The sequence below is a fragment of the Uranotaenia lowii genome, chromosome 1 (genome assembly GCF_029784155.1).
Source record: "Uranotaenia lowii strain MFRU-FL chromosome 1, ASM2978415v1, whole genome shotgun sequence".
Classification (NCBI taxonomy): Eukaryota; Metazoa; Arthropoda; class Insecta; order Diptera; family Culicidae; genus Uranotaenia; species Uranotaenia lowii.
In genome coordinates, this window is record NC_073691.1 from 114,487,244 (window position 1) to 114,503,930 (window position 16,687).

At 34.8% G+C, this 16,687-nt stretch overlaps 1 long non-coding RNA gene across 1 annotated transcript; it reads right to left on the reverse strand.

Moving 5' to 3' along the window:
• Positions 1-655: 655 nt before the first annotated feature.
• Positions 656-1,297, reverse strand: LOC129748507 (uncharacterized). The gene is made up of 3 exons (XR_008737746.1): positions 1,193-1,297; positions 967-1,125; positions 656-904 (listed from the first exon to the last, which is right to left on the reverse strand). It is a non-coding gene; the product is annotated as an uncharacterized LOC129748507 (long non-coding RNA).
• Between the last annotated feature and the right edge of the window lie 15,390 nt (positions 1,298-16,687).

Genomic DNA, 16,687 nt, shown 5'->3' on the forward strand with positions numbered 1-16,687 from the left:
TATACGATTGCATGCACATTATTACGAATCAATGCAGTTATATACGTTTTTTATTTCGAATTATTTTATGCATAGCACGACCAAATTTCTCAATCACGGCTGATTACCGTATATCGGTCGTTTCACGGATTTTTTGCGAATTGTCGTACACAAAGGTCGAGTTCATATGTACATAAATACTTCTTGTCGTAATAAAATCATGCAATGCTTTTAAATACGATAAAGAATATGCATGGACAGCACATTGTAGGTGCAGATATACGAAAATGAGTACACGCAGAAAAATATATTTTAAAAATAATAAGATTTCGGCCAAAAATAATAAAAATTTTGGTTGGGAAAAAGCACAAATATATTTTTGATAACACTGACAAAAAACGTCGATTCAATTTAAAATTATCGTTTGATTGAAAATAAAATAGCCCCTTTTTGAAAATGATGCATAATAACTGTCAAAATAACAATAATTTTGGTTCTAAAATAAAAGAAACTCGAATTAAGACAAAAAAGTTGTATTTCGAAATAAAAGTAAAAAAATAGATTGGTTTCTATTTGCATGAATGTTATTTATTGGGTTCCAAAGGAGGAAGAATAAACAAAAACTCATTTTAATTTTTTTTATTCATATATGAAAATTGATGATATTACCACAAAAACAATCAAATTGTCGCCACCAGCACTGGTTCCCGTCGAAGGTGCATTACGTTCTGCAGCAGCAGTGCGGGGGTAGGTTTGTTCTACCTTCCTAACCGGCTACCATCGGGAGAGCGAGAAGGTGTTGATGTCGGCCCAGGAAGGAGCAAAGCGACAATTTGCCAACGCTGATCATACCGGCCCGAGTCCTGGAGTAACGTCATAGCATCCAATTTGCCTGAAGACAGGTGTTTAGGGCATTCACTCAGCACTGTTCAAATAAATAAAAATAATTAGAAAAACTTTCAAATGAGGATATGTATTGAAATTTACCTATGGCCCAGTTACCTATGGCCCCGGACAACTTAACACAGCTTCAAAATAAGCCGGCGCTGCTGAACAAAACATTCCGTCGTCGGGATCGGTGGGAACGAGCTTGAGTTTTTGGCACTGCTTTCATTTCTGCTCAGCCTTTGATTCCGCCAGTCATTCCTGAAACAAAAAATAAAAAAAACACGTAATTAAAATTTAAAAAGAACAGTGAATAATGCACTTTCACCTTTATATCTCAGTTTAATTGGGAACTAAACCGGCTTTTTTTCCTCAGTTCAATAGTTCCATCCTGTTTGCCACTGCAATGGGATTCTTCCCGGGCAAATCTCGGCTAATTTTTTTCTTTTTTTAACTTATCGTTTTTAATTCACACGTTGATTGTAATAACCTCTTTTCCATTTAAAAATAAACCAAATTTAAATTCAAAAAAGTAAAAAGGGTGTGTGTGCAAATAACAAAATTTTGAATTTATTTATATTCATTTATTTTGTGAAAGCTATCGAAAAATCTGTATTGAAAATATAAAATAAAATAACAAAACGTTTTGTAGAAACGACTCCCCATTCTTTTTCTGCGTGTATAAATATCATTCTATACGATGTAATCTGTAAAAGAAAATACGACTTCTGGTTGTCTGGGTTTTTTCACCCACGTGTCGGGAAATTCATTACCTTTCACCATGTATTTATGTCATAACACCAAACGATAGCATTTTGTAAACAACCGCCATGGAAGCCGAACGGAGAGATCAAATTGTGCACAGTTTTCTTGAAAATCCATTGTTGTCGGCATCGAAGCTAGCTAAACAGCTTAAAATGCCCAGAAATACCGTATGACGTGTTATCAAGCAGTACAAGGAAACATTGACGACGGCTCGGAAGCCGCATTCGAAGCGTCGGAGTGGAACTGTCGACCGGAAACTGCGTGGGAAAGTCATCAAGGCCGTCAAGAGGAATCCCAATCTTTCAGACCGCGATTTGGCCAATAAGTTCCAGGCCGCTCACAGTACGGTGCGACGAATTCGTCTCCGGGAAGGAATAACGTCATTCCGAGCCAGCAAACAGCCAAATCGGACGCTGAAGCAGAACAATGTGGCCAGAATCCGTGCTCGAAAGCTGTACGACCAAGTGCTGACCAAGTTCGACGGATGTATTCTGATGGACGATGAGACCTACGTGAAGGCGGACTTTGGGCAAATCCCAGGTCAAAAATTTTATTTGGCGACGGCTCGGGGGGATGTACCTGCAAAATTTAAGTTCGTGTTTGCGGATAAATTCGCCCGCAAGTACATGATTTGGCAGGGGATATGCAGTTGTGGACAGAAAACCAAAGTCTTTCTCACTGACAAGACAATGACATCAGAAGTCTACAAAAAAGAGTGCCTACAGAAACGGATTCTGCCGTTTATTCGTGCCCACGACCGTCCAGTAATGTTTTGGCCGGACCTCGCAAGCTGCCATTACAGTAAAACGGTTATGGAATGGTACTCAACGAACGGGGTCAGCGTAATACCGAAGGACCTCAACCCCCCAAACTGCCCCCAGTTCCGGCCGATAGAGAAATACTGGGCAATCACGAAGCGGAGGCTTAAGGCAAAGGGAAAACTTGTTAGGAACATGACTCAAATGAAGAACTGGTGGAATCAAATCGCCAAAACGGTGGACGAAAAGGGTGTGCGCCGCCTAATGTGCCGTATTACGGGAAAAGTACGAGAATTTATTCGAAACAGCAATGAATAATTTTTTTAATTTTTTTTATGAAAGAGTAAAGAAAATGCTACATTTGTATGAAAAACAAATTATGAATTCGTTAATAAATGACTGAACTACACGCAATTGTTTGTGTTCCAATATTAAATGAAGCAGACTAGATTTGGAAAAGTTTTGATAGGAGGAGACTTCAACAGTCACAATGTGATATGGAGATGTCACGAATGAAACAATAAGGGAAAAACAGTGCATGATGCTATAGTGGGCGCTAACTTATTGCTACTTAATACTGGTGCAGTTATTTATCTCCCTTCTAATGCTAACCAAATATCTAGTGCTTTAGAGTTAACACTATGCTCTCCTAATCTATTTAATATAGTTCAATGGAAGGTCCTAGAGAAAAATTTTGGCGGAAGCGGACATTTAATAATTGAAACCTCCATTGACTTGAGAGTTAAACTTAAACAAAAATACTACTTTGACAAACAAAAAATATCTGAAGAAATTGCACAAATTCACCACAGTGATTTCAATAATTTACAAGACTTATCCAAACTTTCTCAAAATATAGCAAAAAAAACACAAAAAAAAATTTGTACACTAACACCTCAATACTACAGGAGCCCGGAATTATCACAGCTATATGAACAAAAACCAAACGCTTTAAGAGAGTACAACCGATGTATCAGCAGCGCAAATCTAATTCATTGGAAAAGATTCTCGGCTGTATTCATGAAATCCAAACTAAAACATATAAAAGACAAAATGATAGAACTATCAGGCTCTATAGATCCTAGAAACACACAAGAGAACTGGAAACTTGTAAGAAGACTGTAGTTTCTCCCTGTTACCAACCCCAAAAACAATCCCATCATGAACAACAAAGAGATGGCTTCAAACCTTTCCCCTACCATAGAGCTCTATACGGAAACTTTTTAAATTACGGAGCTGTCATCTACAGAGCGACAGCAAAAAAAAATATTGGGATATGCTGGAGGTTACTAACAGACAATGTTTACGTATTGCTACAGGATGTACAAAAACCACCCCAGTAAACACTTTAGCAGGCGAAGAACCACTCGTACACAAACGCATATATTTAGCAAAAAAAAAAGAATAGCCTTACATATCTACCGAAATGATTCAATCGCTCAACAATTATACGCATTAGACTTGACAAACATCCAAAGTGAGATAAAATACACGTTCCTAGAAAGAATCTACATAAAAATGTTCAAGAATTCCAAAAGATATACGCGGAAACAAAACCAAATATAAGCCTGAATGTTGAAATCGAGGACCAAATGATAGGTTCAAGAATAAAGATTTTTTTTCGATTATAGTCGTTTTACCATCTTTATGGCATTCGCAACTTTATCAACGTTGCAGTTGGCGGATCGTTATTGAAAAACTTATCCGGTACAACTGTGTTCGATGTTTACTCTTGGGCTCGAACTCGCGGACATCGGCGAATAAAGAAAAAGGAAACATCACCAACCATATTTACTAAAAATGTTGGCCCAGGAGATGATACAAAATCATTATAGTCACCGTGACAAGTGGTACACTGACGCTTCTAAAAGTTTAGACAAATGTGGCATAGGAATATACGATGCTTCATCGGACAAAAAGATCAGTATTTCCTTAGTTAACAACGTTAATTTAGCAACTACTGAACTTCTAGCGATAAGAGTTGCTTTAGAACAAATAGACAGTGAAACAATAGCTGGTACTGTGATTTTCACCGACTCACAAGCTGCATCTAAAATTATCAAGAAAGACATTGTTAACAAAAAGTTTGACCAAATAACCCACGACATTTGCACCCTAGCTACGATAAAAAAAAAGTTAAAATCCAACGGATTCCCTCACATGTTGGAATTGAGGGAAATGAACATGCTGATGTACTCGCAAAAGTCGGACTAGATGGACCAGTAATGTTGGAAAACAAACTGCGACTGGCTGACGCAAATAGACGTTTCAAACTTGAATCACTCGAATCTACGAAAGCATGGTTCATAAACCTGGTACACAATGATAGAAAAGGCATAAAATTCTACGAAATACAGTCAAACTTTTCGTACAAACCTTGCTACTGGAATGTCGAACTCAACAATATACAAATCCGTACTCTAAATCGAATACTTAGCGGCCGTGACTACTCGCCTTATTATTCAGAATTAATGAAAATAAGAGACACAACACTGTGTGAACTATGTACCACCAATTTTACGACGGACCATGCACTTCTAAAGTGCATTCAATCCAACCATGTGAGAAATCATAATGATTGGAATCGATATACAAACCTCCTCGAAATGGTTAAAAACTTCGATGAAACAAAACTGAGAGAAATTATCAGTTTTCTGGAGAAAGCTCGAATAAAAGTTTAAAGTTTAACCACAGAGAACAGACGTACAAGCTAGCCCACGAAACTTGTGTAAAATTTCCAGCGGCATTAGTTTAATTATGAGTTCATATATACGGTTACGCCTTTTCGAAAACTGTACACTTGAACATTTGATTTGTAACTTTTGAACGGCGCAATAGGTGCCACTGTTTAAAGTCAATTTTCAACATATTTTTTGGATGTCTGCATTTGAAATTTTACACACTTTTTTGAAGATTTTTTGTTCGAGCTTGTACGTCTGTTCTCTGTGGTTTAACAACTAATCGAAAATCAAGGATTAAGAAACACCCCTTAAATTTCATCAGAAACAACAATAATACCTTTACATCACCTTTGTCTGGGTTCCCTCGCATTGCTCGATAGAGGGTAATGAGAAGGCTGACTCTCTGGCAAAGGTGGGGGCGATGGAAGGTGACACGTATCAGCGTGAAATCGCCTTCAACGAATTTTACTTTTTAGCTCGAAAAAACTCTCTTGTCAACTGGCAGCGCAAATGGGACGAGAGTGACAAGGGTCGGTGGTTCCACTCGATTATCCCAAAGGTAAGCCTTAAACCATGGTTTAATAGATTGAACTTGAGTCGGGATTTTATTCGTATATTTTCCCGTCTCATGTCTAATCATTGTTCCTTAGACGCGGTACTTTATCGTTTTGATATTGCTGGCAGCAATTTGTGTAGTTGCGGCCAAGGTTACCACGACATCGAGCATATTTAGTTCGGGTGAAACAAAATACCGGTGCCACCGTATCCATTTTGTCTAAAATTCTTAATAAATTTGTAGTTGAGAAATTTGAACTGTTCATCCGATTTAATCCAAATTTCTTGTAATAAGAATATATGAATGTTGTTACTGGTTAGATATGTTTTGATTGCCTCTCTTTTGTGAAGTGGTCTTATGCTACGGATATTTAATTGTGCTATATTAAGATTTTGATTAAAGGTTGTCATTTTTGTATCGAGTTTTTACTATTGTTTGCTTGGGAGGGATTCAGTATGTTGTTTATAGCGGTACCAATTTCTATGAGAAGGAGATCAGAGTCTAAATTATTTGAAGTTTTGTTGGAATTTTTTTCAATTATATTTTTCAGTTGGGTTTCGATTATGTTATTTTTAAGTTGTAGAAGTTTCTCTATTTCAGAAACTTTCGAGAATTGTCTGGGTGTTTTCTGGTAGTGGTTCTACTTTTGGGAAGTTTTTTCTTGGGATTGGAAGTTTCGTTTGTGGTTTGGTAGTTTTTAATATCTTACTGTAATTTAATGTTTACGTGTCTGAAGTTTAGGTTTGGGTTTCTGATTTCTTCAAGTTCTGGGAATTCTTTAGTCGATTCAAGTAAAGCAAATCTGTTTTGTAATCTAGGGTACCATTTTTCCGCTTCTTCGAAAATCATCTTATTTACAGTCATAGCAATATTGATATGTTCCTTTCGAATTCGCTCTGGACATTTCCGGTCTGTACACGGAAAAAAATTACATGGGTTTTTCAAATACAGAGTCATGATAATTTTACTATATTCATCGTTTAGTATTTTCGACCATGATTTAGTATTTTCTATCAAAATTCTGGGCGATAATACTACGACATAGTATTTTTACTATGCGAACTTTGACAGCTCATAGTAATTTCCTCGTGTCAAAATTACCATGCGCGTGATATTTTGATATTACATAATTCGTGTTCTTGAAATATTGTGGATTGTGATTTGTGAATAAATATTATGACATAAATGAACCTTTTTGTTTTTTTTATTTCCCTAACTAAGCAATGCACGATGAGCTGAAGCGAAAAAATATAAAATCCATGAAAACACCGTGAAAATTAATGATCATCGTCAAAACAATGAAAGTAAAATGAATATCACGATTCCCTTGTAAAAAGTTGGAAGCTAAAATAACCATGAATATTATCGTTTTGTGTTCCGAAATGTATGTAAAAGAGTTGATTTTTGCATGGTGAAGTTGCTTAACAACCCCCTTTTTTCATGGTTAATTTCGCCAAAACCATAAATTTTAATGTCGAAAAAGATTAATTTGACAGTTCATTCAAGTTTTCATGCACCATGATATTCATGTGTCAACCGTAAAATCCATGGTAGTGTGAAAATGAAATTCATGTTTTTTTCACAATGTTTTTCTATTCGGGCTATGTGCATGGTAATATCAAGAACAAACCATTATTGACTCAAAAATATGGTTGCGTGTTGGTCATTTAAACTACGGATCTAGTAATTTTACTATGCCATTTTTTTGTGTGTATTCACCACACTTATTTTCTTCATATATAATGAGAAGGCGACACCATCAGCATCCTCTAGCGGACAAAATGGAAGCATTAATTCAAGAAATTCGTCTAACTTGTGAATAGCGTGTATTCCGACTCGACTTGATTAGGGATGCCAGTTATAATAAATGAAATTGTTTGTTTCTATTCTTGCACCATAAAAATTTTAGTAAACCAACAAATTTGATTGTTTCAAAAAATACATAGATTTGGATACGCATAAAGTGTTTTTTTTAAGAAAAAGATTTTAAATTCAATCGGTCAACTGCTTAACTGTTTATCAAAATTTTTCTTACTAATAATAGTTAAGGAAATAAATATCACGAAATTTACGTAAAAGTATCGTTATTTCCTCTTTACTAGAAGACGGGTGTCGCTTTTCAATTTGGCAAAAAATGGGGTTTTAAACGATTCGTATTAAAAGATGGTATTGTTATTGTCTCATGCTAGATTTTTCTTGTTAATATTTGAACATTTTCAAACAAATTGGTTTATCATTATCAAACTATAAAGATTGTTAGATCATTTATCAAATCCAGATCTTAGGTCAAAGAACATTATACCGAGCTTTTATCCAGCAATAACATGACAATAATCTCTCTTGAATGGTTATAATTAATGAATTGATTAAAAAAATGCCAGTGCTCCAAAAAAAAACAAAAAGCTAACAACTAATATCCATGTTTTCTGATTATGGACTTGGAATCATGCCTGAGAGACTTGTGACATATCTTCTGAAAAACATGAAAGAAGTAAAAGCTTGTGGTGCGAATTTTGAATTCATTTCTTAAATGAGCGAAATTTATTTTTTTTTATGTGTTCCTAAACTAAACAAAAAAAGTGATAAAAATTTGTTCGGATGGCATCCCTGATCAGCATTTTGACAACTCCAGATTAACATTTGGAAAGGGCACAGATTGATTTTTTTTATTAATTGAGGCAAATGTATGCAACAGAATTGTTTTTTCTTTCAAATTCAAACCAATTGTACTGAAATGAATAAAAAAAACCTTTTAGATTCGCCATGAATAATCGGAATGCGATATATTTCTTAATATTTTCCCATCATTTATTTGTGCACGTGAACGTAAAACAAAAATCTAAACAAATAAAAAATCACAGCTGAAATAGTTTCACAGAAACGATTATCAAGGAGAAAACATAATTTAAGCACATTTTTTTAATTAATACGAAAACTGTGTGCACATTAAGCATCATGTCATTTGTTATTACCAAGAAGGAAAAATTCTGTTCTCGCCATGGAATGTGACGAAATTATATTGGTATTGGCATGTATATTGGTTTTGAAATGAAACGTTTTTATTATTCTTTATTATTGCAAAACAAATGATAGGGAAAATGATCCATAAATTGGCATGGCGACGTTGAAAATCGTAACGACGCCTCGCAAGTTTTCAAGAAGACTTGCAACATACGATTGATGCCTAGGGAAACGTACAGTAAATATCGTGCTGGCTCGATAACCTTCGTTGCAGAAACGAAAATTGCCAATAACTGAACGGAGCGACGAATTAAATTGAAAACAAAAGCTAAGTGTTTTCAAAATGATTTTGTAAGTTCATATATCTGCTAAATCTTTTTATATTTATTATTTCATATTAATCAAATGTAGCCCAATGATGAGCAAATTTATGAATCATTTTGCTTTTCTTCATGAATACGAATCTCTTTTGCTCGGGTTCTCATTATTTCTGGTTGCTAAATGCGTGTGTGTTGGTGAGGTTCGGGTTTTTCCTAGTTTATTATTCGCCTGCGTCATTCGCCTCGGGTTGTGTCAAAAGCCATACAAATGATTTCAAATCAGCTGTCACATTCGCATTTCGGTAAAGGTCTATCGCGTTTCCTGGGGGCCAACAAAAGGAGCTTATAGCATGCCACAATTAGGAACAGAGGCCAATAATAGGTGCAGTGGAATCAAAACTTCAAAGGCAAATAGTTTAAGACCGAGACTTTCAAATCTTACGAGAACGTGTTCATTGCAAGAAATACAATTGAGCAAATTTTTTCTTCGACGAATGTATATGCATAAACTTTCTCAAAAGCTCAGGAATTCCGAAATAACACGTAACCATGCCTTAGGTGCCAACTTCGGGTACATTCACCCTATTCCAAAACACAAAAAACTGTTTAAATATAACTAGGAAAAATTAATAATAATTATTTTTGAATTTCAATTTTTTTATTACTTTATCTACATTTAATTTTCGTCTCTCAGCTCAGCTTTTAAAATTTGTATTAAGCTTCCGCTTATTTTGATTTGCCGTTTTGTATGACATCTTCTAGGTAACGGATCGTTGGTAAAAACTCGAAATAAAGACAAAGATGAAATAAAATTTATGAAATTTGATTTAAAGAAACTAAAAGGCGCAAATGTTTGGTTAAGAATATGTAGTTTGTTTGCTTTCTCGTTAAGTGTTGGCGGAAATTTGCAATGCAAAAGTCTAAAATCTGTGCAGGCAGATTTTATCGCGAATGTCGTAAATCAATGTATTTTTAGTTATTTATGAAGTCATAATAAATTAGTCATTTATTACGAATTCTTGACCTTTAAGTTTTTGATTCTAATAACATTCCCTTTTCATTCTTTCTTTTTTAAACTTTGCGCTAAATAGATAGGAATATTACAATCACAATGTTTAAGAGTATCAGCAGCGGTCAGGTGTCAAAGCTATAATAACACTCAATTGTGACACTTGCTCCTCGGTATTGAAAAAGCAAGCCAGTAGCCATATTTGAATACCGACCAGCTCCTGATCGGAGCGTCACCAGTGGCTAAAATGGAAACCAATTTAGCACTTACCGGTGCGCAAATGTACTGCTAAAGCTAAAAAAGGACCTAGAATGTGTCCGGGGTTAACACCTGGGATAGCACTTACCGCTGCCGATGCTTTAAGGGTTTAGACAACGTTTTAAGAATTGTAAGAATATGCGCTGTTAATAATTCATATTTATTCAAATAGTAATCATTTTACTTTCGCCTTTTCTATATGCTACGCCACACTTTTTGCGATCGTCAATTGAAAAATCAGGACACCTGGCATCTCTGATCAAAGCTCCTAAAAAATTCACAGTGTAATAGTTCCATTTCTGTCGCCAGATAGCGCTATTCGTGTCTCCCGATTTCTCGTTAAGTGGTGTATATCGGTTCTAGTATATCTGGTGACTTCCTCTACAATTTTTGCATTTTGGTTCAGCGTTTTCGTTACTTCTTCAATCATTCCGCATATTTTGCAAGATTTCTTGCCTTTGCAGGCTGCTGCCTTGTGGCCTAGTCGCCAGCAATTGGTCAAACTCTTATCGGGAATATATACATTTCAGGCTTTGAGTTAACTCCGTAAATTTGAATTGTTTTAGGTAATTCAGACCCTTCCACTGTTATTTTTACGGCCCTAGAGGGTATTAGTTCTTCGTCTGGTTCTTTTTTCTTTTCGCGGTTCAGTTTTTTTATTCTCTCTACTTTAATGATAGTTTTATCTGAGATTAAATTTAGCATAATTTCCGCGTCTGTGATGGAAGTGGGTATATTTTTGATAATTCCTGTCGTTTCTTTAAGCATTTTTGGAATATACACACAAAACTTTCGAGGCTCCACTTAGCAAAAATGAGCTGTTACTTTCCGTTAGCAATTTTTTTTTTTACTGTTCAGTTAGCACTTTCCCAAATTGTCATGACTTTTGCTCAATTTGAGTAAAAAAAACCCTTTGCTACTAAATTGAGCAATTATATTAGCATGGACTCGAACTAATAGTCTGTGCTTGAACCGCGTTTGTTTGACAGTTCTTTTTTCGGGTGTTATTCGTTCGGCCGCGCGGTTTCAGGCTAAGAAATTGTAAATAATTTCATTTCTGTTTTTCTACATTCGGCGAGATAAAACCCCATGAATTGTGCTTCCAAACAATCAATCGGTCGTGGCTGTTTCGTGAGCCAGTGTGATTTAGTTATCTGTTCCCGGGGCGTTCATCTGAGGCTGTTTTAAAATACCTTCCCGGATACTTCCGGCACTGACTATCTTCCGGTAAGAATGATGATACCTGCCTGTGGTAAAGCGGTCAAGAAAAGACAACCCCACTTCAGACGAGAAGCGTGGGGAGGCGACGACCAAGGAGGGTTACTGTTCTTGCTGTCGAATTATCCGGAAGAAAGAGGATAAGTAAGTTTGTGAATAAGATTGAGTTTGAAACAAAACATTTTATATTTTAGGTAACAGTGGTACAGTACGGAGCATAGCAAAAAGCTTAACTGGATGCAGCAGTGGCAGGTGTTCTCCAAAAGCGGTAAGCTGATAGAAGGCACCGGAGTTGATGAGAGTGGCGGCGGTGTGGATTATGAAAGAAGTTGCGACAACGTTAAAAATGGATTTTTTCAGGAATTTTCATCCTATTGGATGATTCATCTCATCTTAAATATGGAAACAGTGCTTTGTACATAGAGGATAAGAAAACAGAGAAATCCGACTGGGACGGATCCGAACTCTGATTCCATCTTTCCGCTGACAATTGTGCAATCCATTGACGGTTTCGCCCTCATCATCGACTCTCAGCGAATTCGTGTCGAACGCCATTTTCCGGGAATCATGTCATATGTGTTATGTATTTGGTAGGTTTTTTTTCATTTTATGTTTTTTTCAGGGAGTATAAAACCGGAACCCGTTTCCCGCATTCTGCTTAGAATTTTTATGCAATAATTTAATTTTCTGTGTTTAATCAAATTCGTGCTTCGTTTATTAAGTTCTGTTACTACAAATATTGTTTAAAAACAAACATGTTTTAAGAAAAGTTTTTCAATGCCATCTGACAGGTGAAATCTGATACACATACAAAATTAAGCTCCAAAATCTGATTTTTCGGTACCAGATGTTTGACAAACATTAACAGCACATCTGAATCGAATTTAAATTTACCTAATCTAAACTATTTATCCGAAAACATACATATACATAACAAATGATATTTTTATTCTGACTAAGATTATTGATAAGATACTTATTTTTTATTTGTGTTTCAATTAACAGGTACGCCACTGCGGTGCTGTTTCCGAGTGATATCATAACGCTGCTGGAAAAATTAGGGCTCGTTGCTTCACTCACTTCTAGATCTGTTTGTTGAAAGCGAGAATTTAGAAACATGTTGGGTTGAAGATGGGCATTCTACAAGTATGTTTTTCATTTTATTCAAGCTTTGTTTAATAGTTCAACAGAAATATATTTCTGCTTCAAATTGTATTTTTAATTTTTAACTATTTTTCTCTTATAAAATTTCAGCCAAGCTGATTGGTGGCCCCAGATGAAAGTGGTCTTATGGCTTTTGTCAAATGCCCTCAGGTATAATTTTGGCTTGGAAACTCCGGATCCATAATGTTGGCACGCGCGATTCCGGGCTCCGTATGGCATATTCCATTCGACCGCAACACTACCGGTAACAAAATTTACGGTGTAAAGTGTTAGTGAAAAAAATCTACCTTATACTACAGCTTTCGCATGCAGCTGTTTTTATTGAATAAATTAACAGCAATCAAATAATTACGATCTTTCTATTTTAAAATAAATATCTGAAAAAAACCAACGAAAACTTTAAAATTCTAAATTAACTAAAATTTTAGTAGTTTTTGGGGGTTAATAAATTTTTGCTTTAATTTAAGCAAAAATAATTTTATATGCTGAAAATTTAGTAAAAATTTAGTCCGGACACCTTTCGACTATTTTGCTAGAATTTTAGTTAAAAAAAATTGCTAATTTCATTGCTAACTTTTTAGCTGGTCAAATTTGAGCAAAATTTTGCTAATTTCAGGCCTCGAAAATTTTGTGTGTAAGCTTTGATGTTATTGTTTTTAAGCATTTGTGCTATTTTCTCAGTGTCTTTCGGGTTATTGTACACACAAAATTTTCGAGGCCGGAATTTAGCAAAATTTTGCTCAAATTTGACCAGCTAGAAACTTAGCAATCAATTTAGCAAAAAAAAATTACTAAAATTTTAGCAGAATACAAAAAAGTGTCCTGACTAAATGTTTACTAATTTTATAGCAACAAAAAATTATTTTTGCTTAAAATATAGCAATTTTAATTTTTTCAAACAATTACTAGAATTTGAGTAAAAATGCAATGTATTCGTTAGTTTATGTTATTTATTTGTAAAGAAAAAGAAAAATACTGCCATTTTATAAGAAATTTTTTTCAGCCGGTTCATTTCACACAAAAATCTCACCATTTCTATTGCGCCCGAATATAGGCTGCATTGAGCAAAGCATTTTCCGCAGATCCCTGTATGATGCTCTTTGTCCGGACGGTGCTTCTAAACCATTGAGTGTGTTGCCTGCACATTTGTTGGATTGCACCGCTATAAATAGCATTATCGTACGGTGATGAAAGCTGAGAATTAAAAGTAGAGAATAGTTTTGATTAATGCTTAATAAATGATTAATTTATTTAAATTCTAAAAACAATTCTGAGCAGATTTGATTTTAGTACACTGAAACTGCAATTTGCCATATTTAAAATAAATTGTATTGTACATTTTATTTTTTATAAGATAATGATTTGAGCCTATTTTCATGCAGTTATTCATTCATACATGGATTATAAAACTTTGCAAATCAATTGAAAGCTTTGCAGACAAATTACAATTATTTTTCAATTCAAAAATGAAAAAAATCAATTCATCAACACTGACAACACATTTAATGTGATCAAGACGCTTAGATTCAGAAGGGTGCAAGGATTTTTCGACAACACTAATATAAACAGATTAATGGAAACTAAAATCATACACCAACTTACGTTTGCATGACATTTTTTTAAATTAATATTACAATTATTGATTGAGTGAAATAATATGTATAATTTATTTCTAATCATAAAAATAATAATGGACCATTAAAGTTCAAATATATTTTTGAAATTGTTGATTCATTTCAATACGATTCGACATTTTTTCCTAACATTGTTTATTAGAAGCTGGAAGATGTTTGTGATTGATGAATGACATCCTGGTGTTAAAATCTTTATTATCAAATTAAAAAAAAATGTGATTGATTCAGATTAAGAAAATTGTAAGAATTTCCAAATCTCAAGAAAAAACAGCAACTTTTCTTAAAAAAATATCAACAGATTTTCTTCATTGTCTCACATTAAAATATTGTTTTAAAAATACCATGAGTATTTTAGTTAATGTTGTTTTTAAACATCACTCTTTCTAAGAGTTAAGCAAAATGCTTGTAACAAATTAGAAATAATATCAGCATTGCCCTAAATGAGACAATCAAAGTATTTTGGTTATTTTCAAAACGTATGAAACTTTAAGGATCTCCCGAATAGAAAAACATTGTGAAAAAATCATGAATTTCATTGTCACATTACCATGGATTTTATGGTTGACACTATGAATAGCATGATACAAGAAACGTTGAATCTACTGTCAAGTTAATCGTTTACGACAGTGAAATTTACGGTTTAGACCAAAATTACCATGAAAAAAGGGGGTTGTTAAGCAACTTAACCATGAAAAAATCAACTTTTTTCCATACATTTCAGAACACAAAACTATGAATTTTATGGACATTTCAGCTTCCAATTTTTCTCGAGAAAACTGTAATATTCATTGTATTTCATTGTGTTTATATTGTTTTTACGAAGATGAACTTCAATGTTTATTCGTAATATTCGAAACCCCTTGTAACCGTGAAATTTCATGGTTCGAATTTGTTTTTCGGAAGGATTTTAAAAAAAGAAACTATTTTGATTTGCTATCAAAATCATTTATTTATTTTAGAATTTTCTTGATGAATGATAAAATCACAGGAAATCTTGACACTTGTTACCATTTTACTGCAAACGGGCGGCACGGAGGACCTCCTCCTGTGCCTGGGAGACGGCTCCGGCACAACTTCTAGCACCATCCGTGAAGTGTGTACATTAATACGGGTTGTGTTCCGGACCTCTTTCCGTCCCAAGTGAGGCATTGTGGCCACGTCTAAAGCTCTAGCGATGATTATTTGCTCACCGTCTGCTTCTGAAATCTAAGAATTTTCAATAAGTTTATGAGTCTGATATGAGCACCAAAACTACTCACCGTCATCATCCGAGCCAGTGTCATCGCTTTCCAAATCGATCCCGGCTACTTAAAAAGTGTTCACCCGTAAAAATTGATAAATAATCGCGATTCTCGAAACGAGAAAGGCGACCAAAATTGTTCAAAAAAATAGCGCGCGTTGAATGAAATTTTTTTCTACACGAAAAATTTCAAATAGGTAAAAAGAGCAAAAGTTTACCGTGTTCGTTTTCGTTTGGATCTTAATTTTACTATGAAAATCACTGTTCCATTGAAAATCACAAGAAAATTACTGTGATACGATGATTCCTCTCTTTTCGGAAACTTTGAAATATTATGTATTAACAATGCGTTTCATGGTTACTCTAAATATTGTGGTATTATCGTAATATAAAGTGGTAAACAAATAATATGATTATACGTTGAAATTTATTGTTAAATTGAATATCAATGTACGGTTATTGTTTTACTATGGTCTTTGCTATTCGGGCTCTTACATAAGATTCTAAATTATTATAAAATTGTAAATACTTACCATTGCTGTTAACTTGAAAAATTTCTGCTCAAACTGATTGCCTCGCTGTCCACCCGTATTCGTCGTCCGCACGAATGAATCCATGGGGCCGCCTGTTTCTTCTAAAACAACGAAAACTAGTGCTAACATCCAATTCAAAAAGAAATTTGTTATTTACTTTACCTGATACCTGCTAAAGTGAATGCGATTTTTTTTTTAATTTGTTGACATCCATAATCTGGTCATCCGAATCAAAGTTCTGAAAAAGACTAATAAAAACTTTGTGGTTCTTTCAAATTATTTTTTTATTTCTGAAACAGCTGGTCTGGAACAGTGAAAAAATATTGCAGAGATTCCTCCGGAACTATGTTTTCAATTAGCTGCCTTCTGGAACAGCGTTCGCTGTACTCCTTTCGAGTTCCGAATCCCTGCTGCTCCTGTTTACGGGCCTTAACAAAATTCATTTTTCCAAACGAAAATTGGAGTCCGTTCCTCGAAAGGAGCACTGCTAACAGTTTTTCCGCTGTTTCGGCTCAGCTGTTCAGGAGCCAGTCAATTCAATCGCACTGAGCACTGCGAACAGCTTTCCCTGTTCCGGTTACTGATAAGATAATCACTTACCTCGTTTACAATTCCGCAAACAAAACTAAAAACGTCGCACCAGAAGCACCGATTCCCAATTTTGCAACTCGTACACCACACAAATTGCGCAAAACTTCTTTTTCTTTTTTGTTTTGGTCAGCTGCG